The sequence below is a fragment of the Pezoporus wallicus genome, unplaced genomic scaffold (genome assembly GCF_028554395.1).
Source record: "Pezoporus wallicus isolate ANWC-B61680 ecotype Strahan unplaced genomic scaffold, APGP_CSIRO_Pwel_v1 contig_3580, whole genome shotgun sequence".
Taxonomy (NCBI): Eukaryota; Metazoa; Chordata; class Aves; order Psittaciformes; family Psittacidae; genus Pezoporus; species Pezoporus wallicus.
The window spans coordinates 535,438-552,578 of NW_026641057.1; positions in this window are offsets into that span (position 1 = coordinate 535,438).

The window sequence follows — 17,141 nt, forward strand, 5'->3', positions numbered from 1 at the left end:
TCATTCTTAGTACAAAAATGTCAGACTCAACAGATCAAAATGACTATGAACAGAAGCATAAATAATTTTCTCTTATATAGAAAGTCACAATTAGAATCTGTTCTGTTACTTTATTGTCCTGGGTTCAGCAGTAGCAGTCATGTTTCTCCTCCTTGGTAGCTGGTGCAGTGCAGTGTTTTGACTTTCGGCTCGGGAACAGAGCTGATAGAGATGTTTTGGTTTGGCCAAGGACTTTGTGAGCCTCATGCTCTGCCAGGGAGGAGGGGAAGCTGGGAGGAAGCAGAGACAGGACACCTGACCCAAACTGACCAAAGAGGTATTCCATACCACAGCACGTCATGCCCAGGATGTTACTGGGAGTTAGCCGGAAGGGCTGGGAGACTGCAGGGTTGGAGGAGGTATCGGTCGGAGCTTGGTCGGGCTTGGGGGCGAGTTATCGGTCAGCGGGTGGTGAGGTGTTGTATTCTGTTCCCTTGTTATTTCCTTTATCATTATTATTATTGGTGGTAGCAGTAGTGATTTGTGTTATACCTTAGTTACTAAACTGTTCTTATCTCAACCCGTGGGAGTTGCATTCTTTTGATTCTCCTCTCCGTCCCTCCGAGAGCAGGGGGAGGGCAAGAAAGGGGGGGAAGTGAGTGAACGAATTACCTGACTGGGTTTAAACCATCACATTTATATATAAATTTATTAGTTTCAATCACCTAATACCTTTGTAGTACTTAACAAGTTGAAGCCAAACAGAGAATTACTATGATTTCCATACCTACCAACGGATGAAATTTCTAGAAGTTTTCATCACTCCTGTAAATGAGAGGAAATAGGAATCCATGTTATGCTCATTCACATTCCCAAAAGAGCTGAGCTCCGATAATAAAAGTCAAGGCCTTATGCAAATTCTAACATAAAGAATTTCCAAACACCCTTGTTTCATTGTTTTGAACAGAAAAATTGAGGAGTCCTTTCACAAAATCAGAAATGAAATAAGAATCAATACAAACAAATTGCATGAGTGGCTTTTCAAAAGTTCTCTTCAGAATAGAAAAGAAATTTCAATTTATAACTCATTATCATGTTGGTTAAAGTAACTAAAATAATTTTAAAAGATGCCAAAACCCTATGCCCTGTAAGGAGGAGCAGAAACAGGCCATGACTTAAGGCTTTTGAAAACTCTTCCTCCGAACATCCTCTCCCAGTGGGTGGAATAAAAGGATGGTTGGATTGAAGTCAGCAGGACAAATTGTTTCCCGAGTTTCACACATAGATAAGCACCTGAGTAAACCAAGACATCACAGTCTAGTCAGAAATAACTCTGGTCAGTATTTATTGTCTATGAAGTAGACATATCCCTGTCTATTTCAGGTCCTGTAAAAGCTAAATTTACTCAAACAAGAAAGGTGAACCTAACTTTAAAAAAATAAAACAAAAAATAATAAAAAACTTAAACCAAATTTAGATCATAAATATGTTTAGGAGACTTTTAATTCCGGTACTGAGCAAGTCTACTCCACCTGTCAAACAGTAACCCTGTAACTCTACCAGAACTGAGCATTTGGTTAGAAAAGAACTAAAGTCTAAAGCAATCTCATAGAGGCTGGACAGAAATAGAACATTAAACAAATATATAAGTTTCATGTAAAAAAAAAAAACATGTTTTGGGAGTTTGCAGGTTTTCTTTTTTCTTGTAAGTGGTATTAAACCCACTGTAACAGTGAGATGTATGACATCTTGCCCACCATTTTCGAGGAACTTGCCTCCAGTCACCAGAACCTCCCTAAACCAACAGAAGTTGGTTTGGCCAAATACCTTGGACCTTCAGGTGCATCCTCCTGCTCCCATGGTCCAGGGAGACCATTCATGTCTTGGTTTTGCTGTCCTTCCTCAGGAGCTAAAAACCCTAGTCTTCTCATGGCCACTGTGACCAAGGCTGCCCCTGACCTGTTCTTCGTTGCCTTGCTGAAGTCAAACAATACAACATCCACTGCTCTTTCCTTATCATTAAAGCCAAACACCTCAGCAAAAAAAGGCAGTCAAAGTGGTCCAGTACAATTTGTTTCACATTTCATAGCTTGATGTTGCCTACAAGTATTTGCCGTCCTCAAGCCTGGGGCAAAATATCAGTATTCCAGCTCTCTTGGATGGTAAAATCCTTGCCTTTTCTTTTTTCATTTTCTTATTTATTTTATTTTATTTCCTTTTTTATCGTAAGCTGGTGTCTTCTTGGTATTTCACCTTGATTCATTAACTTATGTGGGGAATTCCACTTTTAAATTAGCTGCTGGATGCCATCCCTCAGCTACACTGAAGATAACGCAAAGAAAGAACGCACAGGTCTGCTTTAAAAATGAGATGTTCAGGTTTGGAAAATAAAAAGGTAAAAAGTTTTCTAATATAAGACTGCTATAGACCTTTCATAACTGGGAGCTCTTCCATAAAGTGGTACAAATGAAATAGGAAACATTTTAGCTTAAAAAAAAAAAAATGAAACAAGCTAAAACCCAAACACTTTCTAGCCCCCAGAATACACATTTTTCTCAGTACTGTCCCAGAAGCTCTGATGTTTTAAAGTATTCAGCTGTTACAAAATTCCAGAAGCTGGTATGAACATTCTTCATCTGGATACCTGAAAGTTGACTTTAAAGTAAAAATCTCTTGATGGTTGTGAGGAATTCTACCAATTTCAGAAGATGTCATGGAAAGATGTAAAGTTCTCTCAGGGTTTAAGTACTTACTGGTAAATTCAAAATGCCTCTTTGCACTCCCAGGTGTGTAAATTTTGATTCTAATCCCTGAACTCAAGGTGTAATGAGTAGATCAGTGTAATGTTAGCATTTATAGCTCTTCTGTTGCTACTAAAGCTCTTTCCTTATGAATCACACTACTGTAGAGTCATCATTCTTTTAATTAATTGGCCTGTTAAATAGGCCTGCCCAGATCAAACAACCCAATAGCCACTGTTGCCCCTCTACAATGAGGGAGAATATCTTGGTAATGCCAATACTAACACATCTGGCACTGGTCAGTGTCATGAAACTGAAATGAAAAAATGTCTGCTAGGGATACTGAAAAACTGTTATGCAGAATCTCCGTTCAGTCCCTGTAATCATGCATGGATGACAGCCACTCAGGATGTAAGAGCTGCATAAGCACCTCAGCACCTTTGGTAATTTGATCCTCAGCCCCTTGAACAACCCAGCACAAGGAATACTCTCTCTAGTAGTCCCTCCTTGAAAACTACAAGGAGTGGGAGAAACATTCAACCCATGCAATTTTTCCATTGCAGAAAAGGCTACTATGATGTGAAAACTGTTAAATAAAAAGAGAAGTAGAGAGGCAATGAGAAAAAAGAAAATTACTGGAGTCTTATTAAAGAGGATGCTGAGATAGCATGGGGAAAATTGCTTAGATAAGTCTAACCATGTCCCAGAATAGGCTAGAAATAAATGTTTACATCAGGAATCCATTCTTTTGCCATTTTGTAAGTCAATAGGCTTGGGTTTGATTTTGCTTATGTCTTTTATGTCTAACACAATGTGGTGGTAGACTAAAAATATGTTTTGTATGGCATATTTCAGACACAAAAATACTCCAGAACTTTTCAGGCATACTTCAGACAGCTGCAAAAATTCTGTGTGCACATAGTAGTTTGTGCAGCTTTGCTTCCATGTCACTTCGAGTAGAATTGCTAACTTGCTTAACTTAGTTTGCAGAATAGCAGAAAGTGGATACCTGAGTACCAGACAAGATAGAAACGCTACTGTCTGAGCTGTAACAATTGATGGTGCTTGCATGGGGCAGAATATTTTAAGGCAAAGTCCTAAAAGATCTCAGGCTGTGTAGGTGCAGACAATAACAGAACAGGTGCAGAAAGAGAAAAAAACACCCAACAGAATAGAAAGAAATAACAGGCTGACAAGTTCAGCCAAAGCAAGTTTCTATCATGTTTCAAAAGCACACATAGGCATACTTCATCTTAGAGAAAATATTTGACCACCAAGACCCCCCAAGGTGCTACTGAGTTCATCAGACCTGGGGTAGAAGCAAGATGATGTTCTGAAATGCCTACGAAACCCGTATACTGTGATTGACTGACTGATTGACTTACGTGGGAAAATAGCTGATGTATGTAGGGAAACAGCTGATGATGGATAACATCACTGATGTTATTTTCCTCACTGAACTCCAAAATCTAGATGTCACATTCAGACATTTTTCTGTGAACCCAGAAAAATAACCTTAGCAGCAGGAGATAAAAACATAACCACCAGCAGAGAGCAAAACCAATCTATTGTGTTTCTATGTGAAGTGTACAAAAACGTATGGATCGGGGGATGAGTAAGATTTTTATTCTTTCAGGTTTTTGTCTTGACTACCTCTGAGGAATTGTCATGTGGAACTTAATAAGGATAAACCCAAAAAGATTCTATAGAAATTAAATAACTTACATAAAAATAGCTTTAGACATATTCGTGGGGTTTAATAAACTCAACCTGTCTTTGGGCCACATAAGCACATATGCTGATTCAGTGAGACAACTGTGTGTTCACCAGATAGCCAACACCAGTTACTCCATGGCACTCCCTTAATTCCAACTGGAACACTGGTATAAAAGCAACTTTAACTGCCATAATATGTTTGGTTCAAGGTTGTCACGATTTACACTATTCTCAAACTCTTGCCTTCTAAAATCTCCACATCAGCCTGAATCTTCAAATGAGATAGCACTTTTCAGCAGAATCAATGACCATTTATCTCTGCATGCCAACAAAAAGGCATGACAGCTCTTTGTAGCCCTGCTTCCCTCTATCACACAGGCCAGGCAGCCTTCCTTATGCATATATTGGATCCTCCCCTTCCATCATGCCAGGGTTTCTTCAGGTGGAGAATACACAGTGTGAGGCGCAGTGAGCACCCAACTCATCCTCAGCTGCAAGAGACCTGCCTTCCCTCTAAATACCGTCTATTATCCATGATGGTACTGTCGGCTCTATGAAAACCTGCAGTAGGAATACAGTTTGCTTCTGAAGTTTTTAAGAACCTTCCGTAACCTTAACATAATTCTAAACTTCTGAATTTCACATGGACATAAAATATATCACCTCTTTATGTATAACTGTTGACTTAATTAGAAAGCTGCCCTTTATCTAACTCAAAGAAAAATGGCATTTAAATCATTTGTAACTCATTTGTCTTTCTATTCACTCATTAGCTGTACAAATCTTTCACCTGTATTTTTCATTATTCACAGTAAGTCTATTTTTACAAGAGTATTTTGACAACTTTTTAACAGCAAATGCTCACTGATTTTCTGGCAGTTCTCTGCAGAATTTTTAGCAGGATATGCTCCCCTGGCATGGTACCAGCAGAACTCAATATTTGTTCTTCCAGCAGTTTAACTTAGTGTATGAATATCTTTGGGGCTGGGAGGGCTCTAATCATTTAAATTACCCAGTCCTCAGCAGGTGCTGTTAATTTTCACAACTACATTGACCTCAGTGGAGCAAAAGCAAATAAATTATCATGGACTTGCCCCACTTTTCTTACCATTCTACCAGGACCTCACTGTTACATTAGTTAGTTGGTTTGATCACAAGGCCTTCCTTCTGCTGAGATAATATGATGTACTCAGTGTGATTAAACCATTACTACATTCATATATTTATTCCTCCCACAACTGATGACTTCTTGCTGGAACAGTTAAACGGGACACAATTTCTACTAAATGCCTACTGGCTTTAGACTCATAACCTCATTTAGGTGTAAGACATCAGCTCATGATTCATCTGTATCCAGGCTAACTTCAAATACAAGTTAATGAACTTAACCGAAGTATCTGACCTGAAAAGCTTTCAGAATATTCTGTCAGAAAGCTTCCTAAATCACCATAGCCTTAAAAAGCTTTGACAGTTGAGCAGGTCAATCACACTCTTCACTTTCCTTGACTGTTCAGTGTCTTCAGTTTGCTGGTCACAAAGGCATGTGGTCAGACTCTTTTCTTGGTTTCCTTCAAGTAATGCCATTGAACACAATCTCTGGTTTGTGACCAATCTAGAATTTTACCTTTTTCAACACAGAAAATGCAACACGCAGATTGTTCTACAAACGTAGCTCTTCCTTTTCTTAAAATGCCGTCAACATGTGCAGTTTTATCTCTTCACAGATGATTATTATGGTTCTTCTGTTTAATGCAAGAATAGTAACACAGACATCTCAATTTCAAGTTATGTAGATTAGCTCCTATTCAAAATTTGCTACAAGCCTCACAGAAAAAAAAAAAAAAGTAAGGATTGAGCAAGGAACAAATAGCTCTGTTTTAAATAAAAATGTGATTTTTCAAATTACTTATTTAAACCAGTCTGGAGAACTGCATAAAACACACACATATTTTAGTCTGAATAGTGCTTATTTTAGATGAAGATTGTTTCCCTGAGTGTTTGGCACCACTGTAACTAAACCAGCTGCTGTATTAGGCTAAAGAGATTCAACTTCTTCCCGTTGACAGGCTTAGCCACTTGACAAACTTTCAGAGCTTCGTATCAGTCGTGGGTTGTAAACAAGGCAGAGATGGCACATCTCACCCAATGATTTTGAGGAGTTTTTTTATTATTATTATTAGTCATCAGCGAATAATTCATAGCAGCCTCAGTGAATCTTGTTTCTTTTTCTGTTCTGCAATCAGCCTATGCTTCTTTCTGGAATATTTGTTGCTCCCCAAATTGTTTGTCAAATGCAGTCTCAGCATATAGATTTATCAAAAGCAGCTTCTTGTGAGCAGTTGGTAGAATTCAACTGCATGACAGGTTTCATCAGGCACACAGGGCTCAGGACAATTTTCTTATTCTATAGCTGTAAAACACAGATTTTAGTTAGAACTCATTCATTTAATTAATCACATAAGGATTTACTTGGGGGTCTAATGGAATTAGCTTCTTTCTTCTTCCCACTTTAATAACACATGATGCAGTCATGCAGCTTCCAACCAATCAATATAGTTTAGGACTCTTATCAGCCCTGAACTGATAAAGTATTTATTTTTTCACAAACATAATCAAAGAAGTCCATCATCCTTATAGAATTTCCTTTTTTGTTAGGATATCCGCAGAAAAAAGCAAACCCAAGACAAAGATATTAAATTTATGTGTGTAGTTTTAGGGGACAAAAGACACAGAACTCATTCAGCTGGAATTGCTGAATTGTTACACATAACTGAATCCACTCCCGTAAATAAACCAATAGCTTAATCCAAACCAGAAAGCTTTCCTCAAAATACTATCTGCAGAAACCACCTACTATTTTTAGTAGACTCAGATATCAATTTGTCATGAGGCTGTTCAATACTGGATTTGATCTGACTTTTCTCCACTCCAAAATACTTACAATCCCTTAGTAAAGAGAAATTTTCTCTAAGACACGTAAGATACTTTTTAGTTGTTGTTGTTCAGTGGGTGCATTTCTGGTTTTGTCTTCTCCTTTTGTTCCACTCCCAGCCAAATCAAGTAGTTATGTACTCCCAACTTTCAATTCCACATGAGATATCTGAATGGCTGGATAATGCTTTGGGACATTTAAGTAATGCATACGTCTAAGCTACAGTTCTGCTTGCCGCCCTACACATTTATTCAGGTTTAGCTGGTAAACATTTTGTGTGCATGTGGCAAACAATTTAGTTTGCTGTTGAAGATAACTCCTCCATGCCAAAAATGACTCTCTGACTCTGGAACATCGTTCCCATTTATATTGAAATCCATAAGCTGAAAGAATACCTTTCCAAGTGATGTTCCCAAGGATTTTCCTATTTTCTGCAGAAAAATTCTGAGGTAGGAGACACAGTGCTTTAAATCTGATCTGCATTCCAAACAGCCTCCAGAATTTTCATTTCTCATCAGCCTTTGTCAGCCATAAAAATAATTCTGCTCTTAAAGTTAGGAGCAGCCAATGCCCAAGTTGCCAGCTGTTAATATCATTGAGATACTATCAGAAATGCTCCACTTGCTCCTGTTGCATAGTAACTAACTCCACTAGCACTCCCACTGGGGTCAACTTACCAGGTGCAAGCAGTGCACAAATTCAGCAGTAGCAACATTTGGCTTTCAGTGGTGGGTCTGAATCTTACTATGAAAACTAAGTAAAAGATAGAATTAATTTTGCTTCTCTAGAAGAAATTCAGATAAGCACCTAAGATGAGGGTGCCAGTACACTCTGCAATTTCTTCTTTATTGCTAGAGGCATGTGTTGCCTATAGCAGATTCCTTTTTTCTCTCCACCAGCTCCCTTACAGAAGCTGCTCTGCTGTAGAAATAACCAGGACAAAACAACTGCTTTCTTCTGAAGACCTCTCATCTAAACTGTCTATGGTTGTACTACTAACCCAATCACCTTCTTATATAACAATGCTTTTCAAATATATAAGGCAAAAAGGCAAGATATCTGAAGAGCCTTATTTATTAATTTACATTTCAAATACATCAGGATGCTTTGTCTTCCTTCTAGTAAAAAGCAAAAATAGATTTTTTTCCATAGCTCTTTGTTAAGGGATAGGAATGCACAAATCTTCAGTCCCCACCTTCCCACCCCCCCCCCCCAAAAAAAAAAACAACAGAAAAACAAAAAAACAAATACAAACAAAACAAAAAACTAAGTCATGTTCTACATGTTACTATTATATCTCTATTTTTGATGTTTTGGGGTCTTTCCTCGAGATTTACACAACTATGGTTATCCACACCATCTGTAACAGTTACAGCTGAGATTTGCTTATTCTCCAGGCTTGCAAACAAGAGAGAAAAAACTTGACTTTCTTCCTCCTCTTCACACAGCTCTTAGGTGTTTAAAGCAGCTTGTCAAAAGGATGCTTCAAGAATCTCTGGTGGTGCAAAAGTGTTGCTCTGTTTTGTCAGAGATGTTTCCTTTCCAGTAACAGCCTTCTGTCTTCCTGTGATGGGCTATAGCAGTGCTGGAGTTTGTATTTGATAGCAAGAGACTCACAAAGGACTCATGGAGTGTATAAAAGAGCCGGAAAGCCCATCATTATTTCAAAGCCCATGATTACATTCCAACCTGAGCTATCTTTCATCTTTCTTTTCATATGATGTACTTATCCACTGATATCCAGCACCATGTTAAAAATATTGGGCTTGCTCCAAGACAGCCTATTTGTACAATGGGAATAACTTGACACTGGCATTAGTGCTTGGGAATTTCATGAGTATGCTGTTAAAGAGAATTTGTAGTTTTAAAAATGGCCTTTATAAATATCAGACTTCAGTTTATTGAGCAGATGTGTAAACTCCTCAGTTGTTGCTTCCGGTGCATGACAAAAATCATTTGTCATATGTACATGTCTGATTTAACTATTGCTTCTTCAAAACTACTTTACTAGGAGAGCATCCAGCATTACATTATTTAAAGGCTCCCTGGAACAAACACCAACCACCCACTTCATCTATTTCCTTCTAAAACCACAACATTGGGTGAAAACCATTCTCACTTGTACATTATCTCACGTGTCAGCATTTTATAGACATTTCCCTTCTCCCAACATAATCTCCTATGTGAGCCTAATCCTGCCAATTTCAGCCTTATTTAGCCTTCAAATACATTTATTACGACAACATATTTTTTTCTGATATCATTTTGAAAGGGGGTTAGTTGTAATTTAGACTATGTTGCAACTTACATCCCTGCTGGGTAGCCTATTCTTGAGCTCAGATGCGTAACAACAGACCTCAGAATACCCCCTTGATAAGGATGAGCATAATATCCATTTTTCCCCTTCCCCTATGACAGTATTTGATTCAGAAAGATAGATTGGATAGCACAGCTGACACCTCTGACATCTCTTACTGAAGCAATGAGTGTGTGAGGTGTGTGTTATCTCCCAGGGCTTCCCTGAGTCAATTAGTTCAGCAGTATACCTAGGTACAACACAGTGGGTTTTGGCTTGGGTTTTTATGTGGGTATGGCACGTCTTGAGGGACATTTCAACAACAAGCATCTTGGAAGGAATCCATTATTTGTTACACATGCACACCACATACACACACATATGCATGCCAGTAAGCTAATACTGTTCAGAAAAGGCAAGTTATTAGGAAGATCTGCATTCTGCTGTGGATCATTTTTCCTTCCAGTGAAAGCTAGAACAAAATCCCTGGACAAGGTCTGGATCCTCAGAGGGACTCACATCTCTTTCAGGGTGGTATCCTTCAGGTGCATCCCTTACAAGCTGCATCCCGTGCTGTGCAGCTTCCAGCTGTGCCCAAGCACATGAGAAAGCCCATAAACTTTCAGGAATGTAGTTGTCATAACTGCAGGTGGTAAGCTGACTCCTTCCCAGCTCAGTTTTGCTTGTACCAGAAGTCATTATTAAAGCCAATAATCTGAGTAAGGTCATCAGAGCTGCTTTGAGTAAGGGTTTGAAAAATTGGTTCTTTAAACAGCAAACAGAAAGGTTAAGCCCACACTGCCTCTGCACTTCTCTGAGGAGATGAGGCAGTTTGCCAGTTTTGCAGCCCTCAGTAAACTTGACAGAACTGTTTAGCTGGACAAATCGGGCAAATTATCTCTTACACAGATGCTATTGTGGCCTTTCCTTAATTTGCTTATTCAGTTTTTCCCTGTTTTTTTTTTACACCAACCTTATAATTTAACTTTAATAAGCACCCGAGATTTGGCAATCTTCCCCCTCCCCTTTTACTCCCACCTCTAAGTTAAAGGGAGCAGGAGGGAATGAACAGTAAAAAGCATATGATCTTGCCAGGATGGTGTGGTGTGGGGATGCTGTCCTGATCTTGTGGAAATTGAAGACTTTGACTGAATGTTAAACAGTCTTTATCCATCTTTATTAGGTGTTTACACCATGTGGCCTTTTGAAGCCAACCAAAACAGGCTGGACACAGCCTATAATGATTTTATATTTGCAACAGCACTGTAGGGGGAATGATACAATGCACAGGGCAATGCAGTATTTATATGACTTTTTTTCAAAACTATGGGTTTGCTCTGTGAGAAGGTGTTTGTCTGACCTCACTGCTCAAATAACATTGATGGCAGTAACAATTTTGACACTGACTTCAAACAGTTTTATCTCCTTTTTTCTCCTCCCACCTCCCAAAATTTTCACAAGTGCTCAGCTGTCATCCTTGAATAAAGAAGCAAATATGTACAGGGAAAGCTGCATTAAATCCAGCCTGGTCCTATAAAAGTCCACAAAATGGCATCCTGTTTTCAAGGGAGATGCCCCAGGCAGGGCCATGATAAAGGATCTCCTGCTACCCATAAGAAAAATTGGGGAAGAAAGTACCTGCCTGCCTGCTTAAAAAAAAAAATGTCAGGGAAAAAATGCATGTACTCACAGTGATGACATAAAAACACATGCACACATCACCTAGGAGTCAGTTCCACCCTCTGCTCAGGGCTTGCCAGCTCATGGAAGTTGCAGTGAGGATGACTTTTATTGCGCAACAAATCCCTGTGGGTACCAGGATAGCACATTTCTGGCATAGAGCTAGGCTTTTTTGCTGGAGATTAAGGGCCCCATGCTAAATCTCTCATATTTGGAGTATCTTCATATTTGGAGTAGCCACACAGCTCTTTCCTATGCAGTTGGCTCCACCAGAGTACATCTCCAAGACTCAAGAGGAACCCTTCACATTCAATCAACCCCTGGATCCCCAGATAATCATCTGCTTAAACTGAGGGTCTTCTAAAGGCTCTCTGTGCCACCCATCATGATGTTGTAAGTAGTGCTGGAACCATTCCTATCTACTGGAGTTGTTTTCATCATATGAACTATGTCATATTAACTATTAACTGTATTAACTATGAAGGAATAACACAGGAGATGTGACAACAGAACAAAAAAGGCTTAAAAACAAAAAAAATACAGGCAGTGGCAGAAACTCAAGGTAGTTACAGCCAGAGGGTAAGTACACAACTGAGTCATTATGGTACCTCTCTACTAGCTGTAACTCTGCACGGCATTGATGTATCTCAAAGACGAGAACAATGGGAAGCACTATAAAAGGACCAGCAAGGAGAAAAAAAATGATTAAGTGTCAAACTCAAAATATATAGCATGAACAAAATATGTGGCAAGTGGGGATCTCATAAAGGTTTTATAGGTACTTGTTTGGGAAGGTATACGCTACCACCTCTGAGAAGGTACACTAACAGTAGTCGATTGGATCATTCACATGGAGAGAACAGTGCTTTCACCTGACACTAACCTCTTCCCTTATTCTGGCAGTGGAAACAGCTCTCAGAGTGAGTGTGTGTTCACGCCCCCTTTAGGCACCTTTGTACAGTTACAGTGGTGGAAAGAAACTGACTAGTAATTATTTTTAATTTTTTTTATTATTATTTTATTTTCGTGTGCTTGGAATGTCTTGAGATCTTCCCTTGGTAGCATCAGTTTCAGAGAGGAGACTATAAAAATCAGAGGGGTTTGTGGGCTGTGTGCCACTGCCTGGCAATATTACAAGATCTTCTGCCAGCTCTTCTATCCAAAAGGGACCAAAGCTATAAAGCAGCTCCCTGCATGCTTTCCTCACTGACTCTTCGAGCATCCTCTGGCAGTATTAGAGTTTGTCTGGATTTATATTGCCAGAAGAAACAAAATAGCAGTTTTGTTTAGGGAGCAAGAACCCTCTCAGCCTCTTTCCTGAGGCAGTGACTTAGCATGTAGCCTTCACTGGCGAAATCAATTTGACTTCAAAGCGGCTGTTTGGATTCGACACCAGGCCCACAGGAGGATATTTAGAGGCCTAATTGGAGTAGCTGGTGCACCATCAATTCAACCGAAACAAGCACTACAGTGACATAAAATGTTTTGAACATACACTCCTACTTAACCTTCATAATGGCATTTTAGATATCTGAAAGTATTTGCAGATTTCTTTTGGCTGGACAAGAAGTGTGAAAGACAGAAAGTAAGGAACATCAGATTACTTTTGGTTTTCCTTGAAATGACAATTCAAATGAAAAACAGCATTTTGAAATGTTTGAAACTACATTTACATAAATTGAGTCATCTAGACAGAAACAAAATAGATTATTCCTACTGAATGAAATAATTAATTTTACCTGAATGGTTTGTTTTCCCCTAATTCTTATTTTACAGTTATGGTTATGAAAGGGGAAAAAAAATTAATTTTCGGCTGACCCAAAATAAATCACTCAGCCTATCCAAGGTTAAAGAGGTCGGTCATGTGTTGTACCCTCCACATCATCTAGTGACTCAGGCATTTTGAAAAATGTGAGCAGCTATAGAAGACGAACAGGATGACAGGAATAACTTACTTCCAAGTAAGTCAAGTTCTTCAGAAGGCTCAAGCCTTGCATAAGGTCACTGAGATACACACAGGACAATTTTTCTGCAGCCCAGAAAGCAAACAAACCAACCTGACTTCAGAGAAATAACAATGAGCCAGGCAAGCAGAAAGAGCAGCAAGAGCAGTCCCAGCAGTGACTTTAAACACGTTTTCCTACTGCATTTTTCATTGCTGAAGGGTCTTCACTGGCTTTAACTGCGACGCTCAGCCACCGATCACAAATGAATGGTTTCTGTGATCACCATTCCCCAACAATCAATGCCACCAGCATTGCTGTACTCATGCTTACCCAAGGTGACAACCAATTCAGAATAGGTCTGCCCACTTGCCTGGATCTGCCTGGTCTTATTTCAGTTGAATATTTAACACAGGAGAAGAGCAGAATGGACATTCCTACTGCAGAAACCACCATGAGAAACAAAAAAGACAGGAAGAAAGTAGAAAAGTAGAAGGCAACTAGTTCTTTGCTTACAAAAAAAAAAAAAAAAGTGAAGGATCTGTTAGGAAGTTTATTCAGATGGCAGCCTTGGAAGAAGGTCTGCAGTGTTACTAAAAAGCAGGGTGCAACTTATGCACAGCAGTCTCCAATTCCTTTATTAAACTAAACCAACTTTGCTTTTTTCCACATGCATATTTATGCAAGTAAAGTGGAAAATTTAATGACACAGCTTACGAAATGTCATATGTATACACTTTGGTGGGGTTTATATCCTTTTTCAGATCATTTTCTGAAAATATTCCTGCCTCTTACAGAGTGGCACTTAAGGATTTAAATGTTTTCCTTTTAAAAAAGCCTGTGCTTAAGCACTTTGGTGTATCAGGGCTATTGTAAAGAACAGGAATATTTGAGCAAAGAGTAAAAATAAGCACAAATTGCAAAAAAGACAAAATTAATAACTTGTTGTTAAAAATAATCTTGCTGAAAAGACAGCTTCAAGAGCTAGAGCCATCCCAGACAAAATTATTACATCACCTGGGCAGTCGGCCCACTCTGTACAGTTCAGGTGTCTAACTGTGACCACTTGCTGTTACTTGCCCCAAATGAGCTCCAGCCCAGGAATTAATTATAGCAGTAATCCTAAGAGTGGCAGTGCATGGTCATCAACAAAGCATATTGGAATCGGGTCATAGATTAACCATAAATGAAAGAACAAATACAGAGACACTGAATTGTTTCCCTTTGCTGATTTCTCCCTTTATCAGTTGACTTTGTGTGTAATTTTCAGAGCTGTTTCAACAATAAGTTTGATTACATTTTCTGAAACACTTGCTTTTTCAGTCTAGTGTCACCTGTGCCCTAAAGCCAAAAGAAGATCCACTCCTATAATGAAGCTTCAAACAAATGACAATTTTGGGCTGCCTGCTCAGACACAGAAGAATAGGTATTTCTTATAAAACTGACTCCCACCTGACAATAAGTAATTACCTAACTGCACAGCAGGTAAGTTAAGTGCTTACCAGGTTTTTCCAAACCTGACAAAAAGGATGCAAATACAGACAATGCTTCTGGAGATATACAGATCTCAAGTAAGCTTGTTCTCACAACCTGAAAGCTGATTTCTGTGGCTCTGGGAGTAAAAAAACAAACAAAACCCCAAAACCAAAACTTTTTCTCTGCCCTGTGAGAAATTCACCATATTCAAGGACAGCTCTTCCAGCCAATAATGCCTTACTGCTAACAGAGACTTTGGACAAGACGAACCTGGGTAGATCAGAGAAGAAGATACCAAGAAACAAAAATGTAATTATAAGTCTAGAGGGAGAAGGAAGAATAAAAGGGTAAACAGGAAATTGTTATTAACTGTTACATGTAGTAGCAGCTCACCTTTACATGTAGCAGTTGGCATAGTCAGTTTTGGCCTACAGACCACTACTGTCATTTGTAGTTTTCCACCTATGAACCAATTTTGTAATCACATATCAATTTAGAGAGAGCAATATGAGGGAAACACTAGCTTTGCAGGTCATTTGGAAGATGGTAACAGCAGAAGGTATGACAAGGTGCTAAAATGATGGCCATAAGGATGTAAGAGAAATAATCAGCACAGCGCACAAGACCTTGTTAAGAGCTCTCTGAAGACTGTACACCTCTGGTGATCTTCCCCTCCACAAAGAATTTAAATCAGGAAACATGCACTTAAGACCTGTTGGAGGGCAGTGATCACCTCTTTCTGACAGCAAGATGAAAAGTGTTCCCTTCCACACAGATCATGTGAATACCAGATGAAAAGGAGCATGTATCTTCATAAATAGCTCTAAAGATGAATTTCACAGAAAGGAGAAAGGTTAACATTTAAAGGAGAAGAGCTTTTTAAGTTAAAGAATAAGGTCAGGGTAAACGGCTCATGAAGAAGTTACCAAAAGATTTCTACCCACTGCAGCCAGGAATGAAGGTCTCAAACTGTTCTTCCACGTGGACAGCAAACAGCATGAAACAGCACTACCCTCCAACAGGTTTGAATCAGCCCGGGCAAGACAATTGAACTCCCCCGGGCAGAAAATACATGCGAGGCCCCGTGTCAGTAGCCAGACTGCAGGTAAGCCTTGAGGTTATTTCCCCTCTGATGGGCAGCATGGTGGTGGGAGAGGGCTTCCTCTAAGATCCTGGAAATCGACCACAGAGCAGAGACGTAGGGTGACAGTGCACCGACTGGAGGGTTAAAGCCTCAGACCCGGGTGTTAGCGCGGCTCCCGGCTGCGCAGTGTTAAACACAAGACAAAGACGGGACTTTCCCCAGGCTCTTGCAAAAACTCACACAAACACCCATCTTCGCTTTGTACTATTTTCTCTACGGCTAAAGGTATTCTACCATAAAAGCAACATAAAAATGTCCGTGGCTTGCTGAATCTGGATCTCAGTTTCCACTTGTCTAAAAATTACTTGTTTTGAAGCAGAAGCGCATGAGAGAGGCAAAAAGAGCAACCAGGGCTGGCTTTCCCGACGAGTACGCAGTGCCGGCGAGGGACTGGTTCCCCTTTCCCCCTAGCCGAGGAAAGCCCCGTTCCGACCCGCAGCCTCTCCGGGGACGGGATAGCCCGGGGTCGCTTCTCGGCGCCAGAAAAACCATTTCATTTCTCCGGTGCTGCGAGGGTAGTATGGCCCCGGGGCAGCGCCCGGGCAGAGGCTTCTGTCCGGGCTGTCCTGGGACGCTTCCCCGGGGAGCAAGCAGGCGGAGTGGAGAAAAAGGGCTATCTCCAGAAAGCCTCCTTCGTCCCCCGGGGGGCCGGCGGCGACTACAAGTCCCGGCTGACCGGGGAGGAGCCGGCGCGGAGCTGCCGCTCGCCGTCCCTCGCCGCGGGAGCGCAGCGCAGCCCACCGCCCGCAAGTTTTCTCGCCTCCGGAGCTGGGCAGTGGAGTGCACCGAGGGCTGCGGACGGGAGCCGGCCGGGGAGAGAAAGGGGACTGGAAAAGGAAGCCTTGCAGGGGAGCCGGGCAAGGGGCTGTGGACGGGAGCCTTTCGAGGGACAGGGAAGGGAGTGCAGGTGCGGAGGGAAGACGGACAGGGGAGCGTTCGGTGGCCTCGGGAAGGGGACCCGGTCCGGGCAGCCTTGCAAGGAACCCGGCCTGCGACTGGGAGCCGGGCAGGGCCGCCTCGTAGGGGAGAGTCTCGTTCCTCCCAGGGCAACGCGGACACCCAGCCGGAGGATCGCAGCAGGGACGCCGTGCCGGCGGCTGCGGGGGGTGGTGCGAGGTGCCGCCCCGGGGCCGGGCGGCTCCAGCCCCGTGGGTCCGCGGTGGGCGGGCCAGGGGCCGACTCCCCCCTACAGCCCCGGGGCGGGGGTGCGGCGGCGGCCCCATGGGCGGCGGCG